The 17,072-nt window shown below is 36.5% G+C and overlaps 2 long non-coding RNA genes across 3 annotated transcripts; one reads left to right on the plus strand and one right to left on the minus strand.

The window, feature by feature from the left end:
* Positions 1 to 264: 264 nt before the first annotated feature.
* LOC140007708 (uncharacterized) lies at positions 265 to 5,243 on the minus strand. Its single transcript, XR_011815066.1, has 2 exons — positions 4,828 to 5,243; positions 265 to 583 (listed from the first exon to the last, which is right to left on the minus strand). It is a non-coding gene; the product is annotated as an uncharacterized lncRNA (long non-coding RNA).
* A 7,766-nt stretch (positions 5,244 to 13,009) lies between these two features.
* On the plus strand, positions 13,010 to 16,112 carry LOC113691013 (uncharacterized). 2 transcript variants are annotated; one of them, XR_003448530.2, is made up of 3 exons: positions 13,010 to 13,280; positions 15,069 to 15,146; positions 15,894 to 16,112. It is a non-coding gene; the product is annotated as an uncharacterized lncRNA (long non-coding RNA). The 2 variants fall into 2 exon arrangements; XR_011814821.1 differs by lacking the exon at positions 15,069 to 15,146.
* Positions 16,113 to 17,072: the final 960 nt, after the last annotated feature.

The raw sequence follows: 17,072 nt of genomic DNA on the forward strand, positions 1-17,072 counted from the left end.
ATATAAGAAACCCTAGTGTGTAAACCCACTTAAAAACAAACACTTCAATATTACTCAATCAATCATCAAGTATTAAGATCACATTCCACTTACTAAACAATCAAACTCCACAGTCCGGCATCTTATGCTTAAAGCCTAAGATACACTACAAAGATCTAGAACCTAATCTCTGATACCACCTGTGGCGACCCCACTTTCCCCTAAGGCGAACCAGAGGGTTGGCGGGCCGTCTGCCTAGCTCTCGCCAGGACTCACGCAAGCAAGTTAGCAAAAATCCTTCCGAAGTATAACCTAATCTATTACAACATCGATTCTCCCAAAATAGATCAATTTCTAAAATCACATTAACTTCAGAGATAACAGTACTATAAGATAGCCAAACGTCGAATCTTAAAATAGCTTCCCGATTACAACCCCAGAAACAAGACATACAATTCAAATACGTTCGCACAAGCCACATACAAACCCAGGGTTTACACCTTTCCAGCTTCAAGTGGCAACCCGAAACAAAAGCTACATTGTTTAATTCAAACTACAAGCTTAAAGTACAAGTAGATCTCAAGTCTTCCTCAGTTGTCAGAACCTGTAAAAGAAAACCACAACGTGGGATGAGCTACACAGCCCAGTGAGGTTCCAAGACGCTCTAACAGTTCAAATAGGTCAAGTAAGTTGTGCATATCATATGCATGATTCGAGGTTACACAATGGCATGTTACCATGAGGTGATAATCATTACACGGGTAATTGCTACCTTGAAAACACATGTAGAACTAGTACTTTTGAAATGAATAGCCATATAATTATATTTTCATAAATTTTCAGTCAAACAAATAGTGGCTCGTCCAACTAGAAGAACATTACAAGGATTGCTTCATCTCAGAGGTTAATGCTCATGAGGAGTCTTACCCGAGAATGCCAACTAGGAGAGCAATAATATTATTAATAGTAAAGCAAGCACGAAAGGATACGGTGTTCCAGTGGAACTTTGTCGGTCATTGGCACCTTATAACTCCCGGATCCCCACGGTTGACTGGCCATCACCTTATCCCTCCAGTGGTAGTACTCGAGTATACCGAAACGGTTGTCCAGGGTTCCAATCTACCCGACCGAGCCCAGTCCTGGCTCGAGTAGGTCAGCAACCGAGGCAGGGCCCAAGTTCAGCTTATAGCTTACAACATGCACAGGTAATCAAGTAATTCGACAAAAGTAAAATTCATCATTTGAATAGGTCGAGTGAGGTAAAGTACACACTCGCCTAACAATGATGGACAACTTCATATAACATGTGATTCATGATAATCAAGTAATCAAGTGGACACTTAGCACGTAAGCAATACAAGTTGATTTCATGGGAGCATATAATTCACGGATATCGAATGATCATATAGATTAGAAATCATGCAAGCAAATAGTCAGGTAATCAGGTAGTCATGTGGGTTGGTAAACGGTTCACGGTTAACGGTTAACGGTTAACGGTTGACGGTTAACGGTTGAGTAATGACGGTTATTTGGCAGGCATTTGCCAGATTAATAGGCCATCATTGGCCATTATCCCATTTTTACCATGTGAAAGTCGAGGAGATTCACTCCAACGACGTTACTACATTTAGATTCACGAGAAAATGTTTCACGCAAGTCACCACTCGAACGGCTAGTGTGATAAAGTACACACTGCGCACTTCGATGGATCGGAACTCATTTTCCAAATTGTCACATAACGAGTCACAAGAGCACTTTAACCAAATAAGCATAAAACAAGCAGGCTAAGCACGTATTGAGTTTATAAGATCATTTGATAGGGTTAATCATTTAACCAATTCATGTCGATATGCAATGCATATATATATTTCTTAAATAGGCACGAGTATGGTAAATACTTAACGATCATGAAATGAGCATGTCCTAGACTTACTCAACTACGTATTCCTATATGGAACACTCACCTAGTCAAACAAGCGCAATAGGTCTCAAACAAGAGTTTTAGGAGTCCGCTCCGAGTTCCTCTTGGAGATCTCCTCGATTGCCTGAGCAAACAATAATTCAAGTACCACTCAATATCGCTACGAATTCTCTAGTTTTCGATGAAAATTGTACGCTAGTGCAATCTAAGAAATTAACGCGGAGACGAGCCTAAGAATTCGTGTAACTCGAGGTTCAAAAGTGGAGTTTTAAAATACAAGACAAATCTGATTTCCATCTCTGGATTCAAATGTAAAACAATCAAATGATATTGACAGAAATGAAGAGTTCGAAACCCCTTAGTTTCCTTTAAGTTAGAAAATTCCAGATTTAACAAATAATCTTTGAAAAATCATATCTTACTCTCTACAAGCCCAAAATTGAAAAACTTGGTACTATTGGAAACCTCTTTGAAAGTACTAAAAGTTTCTAGAATACACTTTTCCATGATTCAAAATGGAAGATAGTCAAAAATGGGCTCAAAGTTACTGTTTTGGTTCATAAGGCAGATTAAGGTTGGTTTTTTTGGCCAACTTTGGAATTTCGGCAAAATTCACTTGTTTGGAACTAGCTTTTGAAATTTTCAACTCTAATAGTGTTGTAATCCAAGAGTATAACAAAACAAAGGGAATGAGAAACGGGGTTTTGAGCACTAAGATACGGTAGCTCAAAGTTACTAAAATTCCCTTGTGAAACATGGGTTTTTCAAACTCGAGTCATGAACTTTGGTAATTTATTTGACCCATGAAACGGCATCAGAATAACACCATAATTAGCAGTATAATACTACCGTATAAGGGTTGTTCCTCTACCAAATTTCATGGAAAAATAACTTCGGAAAGGTGGTCAATCAAACACCTAAAATTTCGCAAATACTAAGACAAAACTGCCTTGACCCTTTTGTTTTTCCATTTCAGACATTTGGTCAAAGGAAAATTCCTCCAAACCTGGTTCATGGTACATTTGGTAAGTGTTTAGCATCAAAATATTCAGTTAGCAAGTCTTTGCCAAACCTTGCATCAAATCTGTCTAAAAATCAGGGTTTTCAAGGGCAGAGCAGGTTTCATATTTTGATCACAGATCACTCAAATTAACTCGGAATTTGGCATGGTTTAAGGCGTTGGAAAAGACATTCATAGAGCTATAATTTCATAGAAGAAATCATTTTGAAATTCGGCACACAACTAGCTCGAATTCGAGTCACAAGTTGCAGCCTCAGCATTTTGTTCTTGTAAAACAGAGAAACAGAACAGCCGACTTAAAATAGTTGGTTTGGCTCACATACATGGAACCAGAATGTGAATTTTATATCATCGGAAAGGTTGGAATGTCTAGTTTCAAATGCCGCTGACGGCACTCGATTTCGACATCGGAGTTCAAAATTATGGCCGAAATACGAAAGCTGGTCAGAGCATTTCGGAAATAGTTCCAGATTTACTAGCTTTGTTAAATCGATTTATTTGACCAACCAAACCTCAATATTTTTCAATGAAACTTTGTACACCAGATATTCAACATATCAACATGATATACAAGTCATGAAACTCTCAAAATTTTGCAAAAAGGGGTGCGATTAAAACAGGGCAAATCTGAACATTTTTGAACGATGCATCTTTTGGAGTCTAGACTAGCTAGGTATCATTAATCTACCTATTTAAACACTAAACTAGCATTGTATCCATCATCAATCCAAGGGTGGGAGTTCATAGAGCCCGCCATCAAAATTTTCCGACATGAAATAAAACAAATAACATGTAATTTTGGCAAATAATTCCACCACAATAAATCTGTCATCGGCTAAACAGAATTTCCAGCAGCTAATTGGTCATAAAACCAACTTTTACTCGGCTAATACATGATATTAAGTACTCAAATCCGACAAGCAAATACTTGACTAGCTAATCAGATCATCCAAGTCATTGTGGGAATTCATAGAGCCCACTCACCAAGTTTCCATTAAAACTCAAAAGAGCCACCATCGGCTAAGCTGGAAAAAATTGCAGCAGCTATGTTTCAACATTTTTGGTCAATTTATCCAACGGATCAAGTACTTTACAACTGAATATCTTACAAGACTTAAGACACATATATTTCATGCATTTCTAAACATTGTTTGCTAATGAAAAATTCCAGAAACAACTGCAAATTCTGGTTTCACTCCCTTGGCAAGTCACGTAAATTTTCCAGCATTTACTCAGTCATAAACAAAATTTTCCTTCGGTTTCAATCCACAATTCAACTTTTCCTCAGATTTTCTTCCATTAAGCTTCACTTAATACTTAAAGCTAACAATCTATATGCAATTCATAACAAAATTTTCCCATTTGACAGCAATTACAAATGCAAACAAACATGAAGTCTCTCGGCTATTCCAGAAAATTTCCAGCAGTTAAGTTAGACGCAAATCTGGATTTTCTTCAGCTAAAACCTTGTATTAAGTACTCAAAACCAACATGCATGACTAATTAATGGAAATTACTAACAGCTCTGGTTTAAATCAAGTTCGGACAGCAACTACTATCATCCACAATTCCAGAATTTTCCAACAAGTCTCGGATGAAACATGCATGTAGCAGATTCGGTTTCTTTTTATTTTATTTCTCTTGCTTAGCCGGTCTGATAATTTCATGCAAAGCTTAATCTTCTGATTTTAATTAGTCAAGCACCTACCCAAGTGAAAGTCAACCATTTTCCAGCAAATTTCCAGAAACAAGCTGCAATTCCAGCTTCAAACTTTCGACAGCTTTAATTCTTTTCCAAATCAGATTTCTTAAGTCACAAATCCTCCTCTAACCTCACAAGCACCACATGCAAGTCCATAGCTGACCTCACTTGCCTATAACCAACTAATTTCAGCTCAGAAGTTACCTCAAATGGAGCTCACACACACGGTTAGCAGCAGAAATAATCCTCCTCCCTTCGGCAGCCCAGAAAATGCAGACCACTAGCTCTCTCTCTCCCTTGCTCTGGATGGCGGCTGGAATGGAGAAAGTTCAGCCCTCAGTCCCTTCACCAGCTCACGGTTAGAAGGCAGAATGGATCGCAAGTCCCTCTCTTCCCTCTCTAGCTTACGGACAGAAAGAAAAGAAACAAGAAGCTCGGCTCTCCCTCACTCTCACTCTCGGCTTGCAGAGTGTAGCTCTCTCTCTCTCTCCTGGTCGATGATCACGAGGTGAGGAAGAATGGTGTGGAGTAGTTGTGGTAGAGGCTGGAATAATGAAGTGATTTGCGGTAGTGGAGGTTGAGTATATGTGTAGAGGGAAAAGATTGCACTTCGGCAGAAACGGAAATGTGGTTTGAGATGTGAAATAGAAAGAATGGTATATGGTGCCGCGGTTTTAGGAGCAGAGGTTTCGTGTATTAGAATCGATGGCGTATAGAATTGGTGATAGTTGCGGTAATTGAACTTGCGGTCAGAGGGATTGTTTGGTTTGCATGGAATGGTAAGGTATTTTTGTCTTTTCACTCTGCTCCCTAATCTCAACTTAATTTCTCACTTCCACCTTAATTCTAAAAATTATCCCCAAGTGTGATTTGAACGCCTAATTATACCCTAATATACCTAAACCATTTTTATCGAATAATTCTCGATTAAACTTTAATATTAAGGTTCCTAGTAATTCCTATATTATTTAGCGATTAAATTAGTTATTAGAATTTCTAATTATTATTTCTCAAGAAGTGGAGTTAGTCTAATTCGAAATTTATCGATTTAGTAATATAAAGTCAAGTGAAATAATAATTAAATCCCAGGGTGTCAATTTGCACATAAAAATTATTTTTACGCACTTATTGTGAAAACAAAGAAAGATAAGGATATATTTATCGCATTTTCACGCCTTAAGTATGTTTAGTATATTAGAATCATATTTATCTAAAATTCATTGGTTTTCATCTTAACGCGGGAATTCTTATTAACATTTAACATTAGCAACTAATTGGAATTAATCATAGGAACTTAAATGATTTATTTTAAGATAGTAAATCTAACGATTCAATTATCATTAATTTAGCATAAAGGAATTAAGTATTCTAACATTTTATTTTAAGGCGAAAAATTATTCCAACCCTAAAGATATTAATTTAGTCAAATAAAACCAAAAAATTTCATAACTTTGGAAAATTATATTATTTTTCACTTAAACCTATTTTTACGTACTTAATTGCGAACAATTAAAAGTAATACTAAAAAAATTATCCAAGAATAAAAGAAATGCAAATGAAATATGCACTAGTTTATATATCCATTTTTCAGGGTTCTCACAGCATTTGATAAGTGACTATTTTAAACTATATTAAAATGACATTTTAGGTTATTTTCAATCACTTTTGCAATGCTATAAGAAGGAAATGGATTATTTTGGCTATAATTAGTTTAAAATGTGTTAATTGTTTAAATGAAGTTTACGTCCCTTTTTACTAGCATTTTGTCCATAATTTTTTATAGAAGCTGGAAATAGATTTCATTTGGATGAAAAAGGGAAGTTGACAGCTTAGACACATTTTTATATTTCGGCTATAACTTGAGCTACAATGAATAGATTGAGATGATTCTTGAACCATTTTGAAAATAAGACGTAGATCTACAATTCCTGTGAGAAAAGCTAAATTACAGTAGCCAACTTCTATGGTCGGAGCAGAAACAAGGCATTGAGTAGTTAAGGGTATTTCAGTTATTTTGCAGCCTACACAAATCCAAATGAGGTGATTTTTGATGCATTGGAAAGCTAATCAAAGGAGTGTAAGTGTTATGTTTCGGTCAAGAGTTAATTCAGCTTCTATCATCGAGAAAATTTTAGTTGAAGTTGATGCAAAGTTGGAACAACATTGAAGATTGAACAGAAATTGAGAAGCAAAGCAAGGGAGCAATCCAGCCGCACAATCCCGGCCAGTTTCTGGATGGATATGTGGTCGGATTCTGGTTAGAAATTATGGCTGTCCATTTGCTTAACTTATTTTTTTCCTCCAATAATTCACAGCTATTGATGGACGTGTGACAACTATTTTGCAATTGTAAAAGTGATGTTTGAAGCCTCATTTCTTGACTAAATTCATCTACAAATAGCCATGAAGTTGCAAGAATCAAGAGAGCTTGGGGAATGCAAGAAATAACACTAAAATGTAGCTCTTACATTTTCTTAGTACTAGGTTACTATAGTGTAGGATAGTTTAACTAGTTAGTTTATCCTTCTTGTTTCTTAACTAGGCAAAGATGAAGAAGGAGATGAAGATGGAGGAGATGAACTCATGTGACAAGGGCTACATTTCTTTCCAAACTCTTAATCTTTTGTACTTGATTCTTTTGTTTAGTTAATATACAAGTTTGGATTTTATGTTTAATATGTCTTTCTAAAGTTTATGCCTTGGGTTTTGGTTGAACTTTCTCTGATTGTTTTGTGTTAATTTCTTGGCTATTTGATACTTTTATTTTGAGCAAGTTATTTAAAACTTTTGCTCCCATAAATCATGAATAATTGGCCATTAATTGTGATTATCTAAAAGTATTGTTTGTTCAATGAAAATTGAAATTTAACACTAGTTTAAGAAGTGCTAAACCTAGAGTGTACACTCACGAGAGTAGAAGTGCACCTTTGTGGCTGTAGTGATTCATTTAACGTAATTTCAGAAAAGTAATTAACTTGTAGCTAATTTCATAATCATGAGAGTAGGTATGGATTAGTTATAAGTATAGTTAGTTTACTATGAGAGGAGGTTTCACATGTATGAGGAAATTATGCCATAACTAGCCAAGATAGTATTACTCAATGATCCAAAAATAGCACTTGTATGAATAGTTAGGGATACCATAGTCTAAGGAACTTTCATTTGCTATTTTCTTACATAAGTTTATAATATTTTTTTCCTTTAATTTGCTGGTTGTCTAAATAATAGAGAAGTTTTAGTAGTACCGGTAATTGACAATTTTTCTTGTGAGATCGACCCTTAATACCCTACACTCGCTCTCAACTCGTATACTTGCAAAAAATCACGTGTGGGGTATTTAAAATATTATAAATGTAAAAGTTAACTGTGGAATGAGCTAATTGTTATATGTATACCCCGCATTCGTCAGCATCTAACCTAGAAAACACAATGCATGTTAAAATTATTTCAAATATCCAAAGGGGTAGGGTACAAGTTAAAGTGATGACTTGATGAGAAGTCAATTGATCGAAAATTCACAAGGTTATGTTAAGAACCTTTCTTGATTATATTTTGACTATCTTAAATGTGAGGATTCACAAAAAAAAAAAATTTATTATTTTAAATTCCATTTCGAGTTTATTTAAATATTTAATGGCCCGTTTGTTCCGAATATTATTTTCTAACCTAATTAGACCTAATTACATGGGTCTATAGCTTCGTTATATTTTTAAAGTGACTTGTTTCAAAATTTAATTTTTGGAAGCTCGTTAAGTGTGATTAGTGAATAAGCGTTTGGAGACAATAATCGATTTGAGGATATAATGAGATTGGAAAATTGGAGACTTGTATATTAGTCTTAAATAGGTATTTTTATGTTTAAGTATTCAAATGATAGTTAGTTATACTATCGTAATAAGAATTTCTTGAAGATTTCACTCTATCGCGCTTAAATCGGAAGTACACGTTTTTATGCGAGCGATTAATTGAGGAACTTCAGACCCTTATTTTGGGGCAGTTAAGAGTGAATAATATTAATATGAATACAAGTGTATTAGAGGTTTAGTACACTAGTGAAACAAATTCGAGCAGAATTGAGCACAAAATGCGGGCGTACGCGCGCGGGGAGAGAGTTGACTTTTGGACAATTTTGGACCACACATTAAAGCTTCTCTTGGAAGATTCATTTGATCAAACACACTCTCTCTCTTCCCTCTCATTCAGCCGGCCAACCAAGGAGGAAAAACACTAAGGAGCTCTTCAATTTTCCTTCTCCATTTCTTCACAAAATCATTACCCATTTCAACTCAAATTTCAACCACACTTAGCTAATCACTTGGAGATTACATCAAGCTAAGAAAGAGGGCTGCTTTCCATGGTTTTCTTGGGCTTTGTTGGACTGAAAATTCTGTCTTAGTTCATCTAAGAAGGTAAAACACGATCAACTCTTCAAATCTTGCTTTATGGAAGTAGTAGTGCACATATAAACTCATGCATGCATGTGGGTAGCTTGTTTATATTGAAAAAATTATTGTGTGGGCTCTATGAACTCCCACTTTGGTTGGATGGAATGATTTGATGAAATATGATGCTATTAATGTTGGTTTAGTGCTTAAATTAGTGGAATAATATTGTATTGTTGGTAGAAACTCAAAGGGGAGTGAAGGTGAAAGTTTTCCAATTCTGCCCCTATATTGTCCGTGACCCTTAGGGTGATTTTTTGTGGTTCTAATAGCTTATTTATGATGTATATATGTTGTGTGGGTTGTGTAAAAAGTTTCATAAAAAAATAACGTGATTTGGTTGGCCAAACGTTGTGATTTCGGAAGTTCAGCAAATCTGGAAATTTTCCCGTCACTGCCCTGGGAGTGTTTTTCAAACGGCCATAACTTTTTACTCCGATGTCGAAATCTAGTACCGTTTGTGGAAATGGAAACTAAACATTCCCAGATTTCCAATGGTATAGAATGCACATTTTGATTCCACATGAGTAGTCCATACCAATTGTTTAAACATGACTATCCTGTTTCACGTCTACAATGGGAGCTCTGTTTTGAATAGTGAATTGATGCTCAAATGTGAGCTAGTTATGGACCAATTTTGAAAATAATTTCTTCTAAGAAATTGTAGTCTTATGAATCTAGTTTTCAACGCCACTAACCACGCTCAATTCCAAGTTGAATTGACTGAGTTGTGGCCGTATTTCGAAACTGACTCAAGGGGTTGAAACCCTCTTTTGGGCTAGTAAATGCTTATATCATGGTTTGGAACTTGTTATTTGAAAATTCTTGGTGTTAATCACCCATTAAACATATCTTGGATGTTTAATAAACATTTTCTACCAAAATGTACCATGTTTGCAAGGATTTCATGTGGCCAAAAGTTTAGAAAAGGACATTTTATACACAAGGCAGATTTGCCTTGAAATTTTAGAAACTTTGGTGATTTGGTTAACCAACTTCCCGTACTTATTTATCCATGAACTTTGGTAGAGGAATATATCTTATATGGTAGTATAATCATATCAAATTTGGTGCCGTTCTGAGTCCGTTTCGCTGCTCAACTAAACTTCCAAAATTCATGATTTGAGTTTGGAAAACCCTTGTTTAACAAGGAAATTTTAGTAACTTTGAGCTACTATATTTTGGTGCTCAAAACTCCGATTCTTGTTCCACTTGTTTTTTTTAAACTTTGATTACAATTTTAATTGAGTTTCAAATTTGAGAGGCTATTTCACATTGAGTGAATTTTGCCGAGTTTCCAAACTTTGCTGAAAAACAACCCAAATCTGCCTTGATATTCTAGAACATCCATTTTGAACTAAATTTTGAATGTCTTCCATTTGGAATTAAGGAAAAGTGTTTTCTAGAAACTTTTAGTACTTTAGAAGTAGTTTCCAACGGTACCAAATTTTCCAATTTTGGACTTTCAGAAAATGAGTTATGATTTTTCCAAAAATGCTCCTAAATTCGAAAAAAAAGGTTCGGTTGCTCCCTGCCTTGAATCCGGCCGGACATCCGGCCAGTTCTTGGCTGAATTGTGACGTGTCACATTTTCGTCAGACTTCAGTCATTTATTTGAAAAATGATTTTCATGATTTCATACCTACCTACTTCCGTCCAATGATTTTAAGGATAAAAATTGGATTTTCTTGTGTTCCTGGACCCTACTTTAAACCCTCGATTTACAAGAAGAATTAGGGCTCGTCTTCACGATATTTCTAGGTTGTACATGTGTACGATCTTCCATGATAATGGAGACTTATAAATGATAGTTTATTATCAATTATTCAGGCACCCACGAGGACTTTCAAGATGATTCCACGGTGAATGTCTGAACTTCAAGTGACATTTCTTCCTTGTTTACTTGATGAGTGTCAAGTGTGTGACTACTTGAACTCCTGTGATCTTTATACATGCTTGTTTACTATCGATGACTTGAGATTTTGAAAATGGAGTCGAGTGTATACTTATCGCACTCGTTCTCATTTGAAATGAATCACTCATGCTTGAAATGTTTGAATATGTCAAATGCTCGAAAGTTCAAATGCTTGAATGTATCAAATGCTTGAATTACATGAAATAGTATGCTATGGTTGCATACGTCGCTGGAGTGAACCTCCTCGACACCTAAATGTACATGGGGGACGCCCAAACTCATAGGCCAACTTTGGGACTCGAGCCGGCATGGGTTTGGTCGGGAATCTCGATGAGCCATGAGAATCACATGATAAGTTTAATCTATTGGAGAGATCTTGTTTGGCATACTCGTTGAGTATCGCCTTATAAATGTCATGCAAGCCCGGTGCGGAGCACGGTGGACGGATAGAAGTGGTGATCTATGGATTTGAAATACTGACCCGAGTGACGGAGTGTAATCGCGGGAAGGTATACGAATGGCATTGGCAAAGCAAGTGGAACTTAACTCCTGAGAGCTACCATATCCTTTAATTGTTTCTGTTTATATTGTATTGAAATTGTAAATTACCCGCACTTTATTATTTGACCTGTTAGTTGGGCTTGTTATTTGGATTATGTGCTTGCATGTGTGTTCTTGGCCTCACGAGCGTTTTTGCTCACCCTGTAAATTTATTTTCCTTAACAGGATTGGACATGGATTGAAACTTGGGAGAACTACTTTTGTGGCACTTTTGTAATAGGATTTCAGCGATATTGACTAGACATTATGGTTATTGTATATTTTGATTTTTGGGCTGTATTTTGGAAACCCGATGTAAGAATTGGGCAATTGTTAAGCATTGTTAAGTTTAAACGCTTCCGCACTAATTGCATTTATTTTATCTAGTCGTGACGTCTAGTACTGCAATAAGCTTGAACGGAAATTGCTTGAATCCTGGCAAGAGTTGGGCAGGTGCCCCGCGGATACCCTTTGGTCCATCTTAGGGAGAAGTGGGGGCGTCATATTAGATGATTGGTAATCACCATGGCACATGAGCATTAAAATTCAAGAAAGATCAAACCAAGTGAATTTCAAGATAGTAATTAGTTCAAATGGTCAAAATGTGGTACTAAAGGCTTATAGCCTAGTTAGGCAAGTGGTGTATTTAAATGAGCTAATTGAGGATTATAATCAAGAAGGGTTAACAAATACAGTATAGTACCCTACCCACAAGGATATAATCATGCATACTAGCCTTGTCCTTGGCTTTAAAGGATACCCCCTATAGGACACGCATCTGTTTTTGCTGAATGTTTATTTACTTGAGTTATTTTTCTTCTTCTTTCACATGCATTGTGTTTATTGGCATATTATTTTATTCTCTAATTCTATGACTTTTTGTGAAGACTCGAAATTTCTATTATTTTAAAATCCCTAATTTTGGCTCAATTAATTATTTATTTGGATTTTTGCCACGAATAATATTTTCTAGCCTATTAGATCTAAGTACATGATTTTATAGTTCGTTATATTTCTAAAGTGTCTCATTTAAAAAAAAAATAAAATAAAAATATAGATGAATAAACAAATATTTTCATAAAAACTTAATTAGTGAAAAAGTGAAAACGTATTTCAACTTTAGCCAATTGGGAGTGCAATAAGCTAAAAATTTAAGACATATACAATGGTCCTAAAATAGACAATTTTAGGTTTAAACACACAAGTAATAACTAGTGGTACAATCGTTATAAGAATTTTTCAAAGGTTTCAATTTTATTGCGCCTAAATTAGAAATACGTGTTTTCACGTGCGCGCTTAATTGGGAGACTTTGGACCATTATTTTGAGACAACTAGGAATGAATAATATTTATACAAATGTAAGTGCCCTAGAGGTTTAGTGCACTAGTGCAACAAACGTAAGAGAAATCGAACACAAAACGCGAGTGTAGGGTACTAGTTATAATTGATTTGACGTATTAAAAGATTTTTGACGTCAAGCGTCTCTTATACGCAAAGGCTTCGGAACCGCAATTCATTTCCTTTCCTCTGCTGCAATGGACGGCTAGACTGCAGCAAAGGAACAACCGAAGCTTCACCATTTCTTCTCTTCCAAAACTCAACCAAATTCCTACCAAAACTTCCATAGATTCTCACCAAACTTCACATTCATTTAGCTTTTCACTTGGACAACAACATAGGCTGAAAAAGGGAGGAGCTTTCACGGTTTCTTCAAGCTTCAAAGGACCGAAAAATCTGTCCAAACCAGCCATCAAAGTAGGTAGCAATCTAACACCTTCAACTTGTCTTATGGAAGTTGATTTACGCATTTGAGTTGGAATCTTTACTTTAATAGCTTGTATTGTTGGAAATGTGGGCTCTATGAACTCCCACTTTGGGTTGATGGCTGTGATGATGTTTGATGATGGTTTATTTGCTGAATTAGAGCTTAAGGAAGTAGATTAAAGGTGCTTTGTTACCAGAAACGTTATTGAACTCTTGAAACAAAAAGTTCCCATTTTACCCCTGCTCTGTTCGGTCACTTAAATGCAGAAATTTGAGGATTTAATGGCTTGATTATGTTGTATATATGTTGTAGTAGTTGTGTACAAAATTTCATTGAAAAATATTGAGTTTTGATGGGTCAAACGAATTTATTTCCAAAGCTAGTAATTTGGGAAAACGGTTGCCGTCGTAACCAGACCAGTGTTCGTGTTTCGTCCATAACTCTGTACTCCGACATCGAAATCAAGTGCCGTTAGCGGCATTTGAAACTAGACGTTCCCATGTTTCCAACGGTGTATAGTGCACATTCTGGTTTCATGTGTGTGAGCCACACCATTCATCTGAAGTTGGCTGTCCTGTTTCTCCGTTCTGCCGAAATGATTTGATGATGCTGCAACTTGAGGCTTGATTTTGAACCAGTTGCATGCTGAAACTTGAAACAATTTCTTCTGTAAAGTTGTAGCCCTGTGAATTTATTTTCTAACACTATCAACCACTTCCAATTCCGAGTTAAATTGAGAGAGTTATGATCAAAATACGGCGACTGCCTCATTTTTGAAAACCTTAGCTTTGGACAGATTGCCTTAAGGATTTTTCCAAACTTTGGTTGATTGAATGACCACCATTCCGAGGGTATTTTTCCATGAAATTTGATAGAGAGATAACCTTCATATGGAAGTATTATACTACAAAATTTGGTGTCAATCCAAGTCCGTTTAGGCACTTAACTAAAGGTCCAAAATTGGAACCAAATCTGGAAATTTTGTAACAATCTTGAATTTTCCCCAACTTCGAGCTACCGTATCTTGGTACTCGAAACTCCGATTCTTGAGCCGCTTGTTCCATCCAAAACTTTACTTGCAGTTCTAAGTGAGTTATAAGTTTCAAGGGCCGGTTTCCAACGAGTGATTTTTGCCGAATTTCCAAAGTTAGCGAAAAACCAACCCGGCTCAATCCTAGCAATCTAGAACAGCAACTTTAGGCTCATTTTTGAATGCCTTCCACTTAGATTCATGGAACGGTATCTTCTAAGAACTTTTAGTACTTTCAAAGAAGATTCCAACGGTACCAAATTCATCAAGTTTCGATTAGTAGAAAAGAAGTTATGATTTTTCAAAAATTTGACCAAAAATCGAAAATTCTGAAATTTCAAAGGAAATCCGCGAAGGAACAATTTTCCAGAATCCGGTCTTGAATCCGGCCAGTTTCTGGCCGGATTGTTGGCCGGATTGGTGGCCAAAATTGAAAAAAAGGGGTTAGCCACTGCCTCCAATCCGGCCAGAAATCCGGCCAGATATCCGGCCAGGTTCCGGCCGGATTGTGATGTGGCCAGCCTTCCTTCGATTTCGATCGTTCGTTTTGCAATCTTTTCGCTCGTACTTGTTTCCAACCAATGATTTTAAGGATAATAATCCAATTTTTGTACTTAAGTTTTACACCCTTTTGAGAATTCAACTTCAAAGGCAAGTCAAACGAAGTTTTCAATTATTTTCGAACCTTACTCGTGCTCAATCTTTCTCACCACTTGGGGACCTACAGTAATTATCTAATATACGATGTTCAGGCACGCACGAGGACCTCCAAGAGGACCCTACTGTGGAAGTTTGAACTCTCCCTCCAACCTACTAGCTTGCATAACTTGGTGAGTGTCAAGTGTATGCCTACTTGAACTCTAAAGTCTTGATTCATGCTTGATTCACCTGATTTCATGCTTAGCTTAACTGATTTTGACAAAATGGAGTCGAGTGTGTACTTGATCGCACTCGTTCTCATTTGAAACGAATGACTCATGCTTAACATGATTTGCTTGGTTTACATCACTTGAAATGCCTGCTTAAACCTATCAAATGCTTGAATACATGAAATGGTATGCTATGATTGCATACGTCGATGGAGTGAATCTCCTCGACATTTACATGACACATGGGGGACGCCCAAACTCATAGGCCGACCTTGGAACTCGAGCCGACATGGGTTTGGTCGGGAACCTCGGTGAACCATGAGATTCAAATGATAAGCTTGATCTATTGAGAGATCTCGCTTGGCATACTCGTAAAGTATCGCCTTATAAATGTCGTGCGGGCCCGAAGTGGTGTATGGTGGACGGATGGGAAGTAAGTGGTGAACTACGGATATGAAAATATCAATCCGGTTGACGGAGAGTCATCACGGAAAGATATATAAATGGTATCGGCAAATGTGGAATTTAGCTCCTGAGAGCTTCTATATCCTTGAATTGTTTCTGGTTACAGTTTATTGGTGTTATTAATTACTTGCAAGCTAATACCTGAATTGTTATTTAGGATTGTTATCTGAACTATGTGTTTGCATGTGTGTTCTTGGCCTCACGAGCGTTTTGCTCACCCTGTAGATTTGTTTTCCTTAACAGGTTGAGTTCAGAGGTAAAATGGAGCAACCCTCTTGATGTGCTTTTGTTTTAGAGTTGCTATTACTTTTGTTTATGCCTTTGGCTTTGGACGAAATGTATTATGTATGCTGACGGGTGGTTTGAAAAATGGATAACTGTTATTAAGTTTGAACACTTCCGCAATTATTGTATCTAAGTTATCGATTTGTATTGTGTGGTCCGGATATAAGTTGAATGGAATTGCTTGAGTCCTGACGAGAGTTAGGCAGGCGTCCCGCGGATACCCTTTGGTTCGCCTTAGGGAGAAGTGGGGGCGTCACACTTTTCATATATCTTATTTTAAATTTGAACGAATTTTCAAAAATAACTCGTCATACGCCAATTCTCCCACCTCGTGATCCTATCCTTAGTCGATCAATAGCAAAATAAGTCATGCCTACTGAACAGAACAACTCAAACTTTCCTCCCACTCCTTCAAATGCCCATGAGCTTGTTTCTAGGGATAAATTTGCTTTAATGTAACAAAAGGCGGAAAAACATGACTGCAAAAATGGAATATTTTATGAATATGATGAATCTTTACCTTCAAGTTAATCCACAAATTACCTACTCTATCCAATAATCCAGAGCCTTCTTGACCAAAACTTTAGTGATATGAAAGTCCTTCCAATGTTTACCCTAATTACTTCTATCCTTCTCCTACCTCACAAAGACTTGAATCTCAATGACTAGAGTTCAAACCCTAATCCTACCTTTTCAATTGGTCAAATCCCAATTCTGAACAATCACAATCCCTTTGTTCTTAACACTATCTCTATCCCCCTAGTTTTCACTGAGAATGTGGTGGTTAGTGAACCTACTTTAGTCCAATCTGAGGAGGCTAAAGCATTAAGTTTGAAGGTGCAATCATTGAAGGATTCTTTTCGATCCCTACAATGACTAAATTCATACCCATGCACTCATTTCTCTGATTTGCTTCTATTCCCAAATTTGAAATATTCTGACAAATTTAATATACTTGAGTTCACCAAGTATAATGGAGTTGGCAATCCTTTGTTGCATTTGAAAATCTATGCTAATGAAATAGGAAGTTATGCTAGGGATGCAATTGTTTCAAAAATGTTTATCTGGTACTGCTTTATAATGGTAAATGAAGTTGAATCTAGTAACTATCATACTTGGAATGATATTGCTAACCAT

The sequence above is a fragment of the Coffea arabica genome, chromosome 5c (assembly GCF_036785885.1).
Source record: "Coffea arabica cultivar ET-39 chromosome 5c, Coffea Arabica ET-39 HiFi, whole genome shotgun sequence".
NCBI lineage: Eukaryota > Viridiplantae > Streptophyta > Magnoliopsida > Gentianales > Rubiaceae > Coffea > Coffea arabica.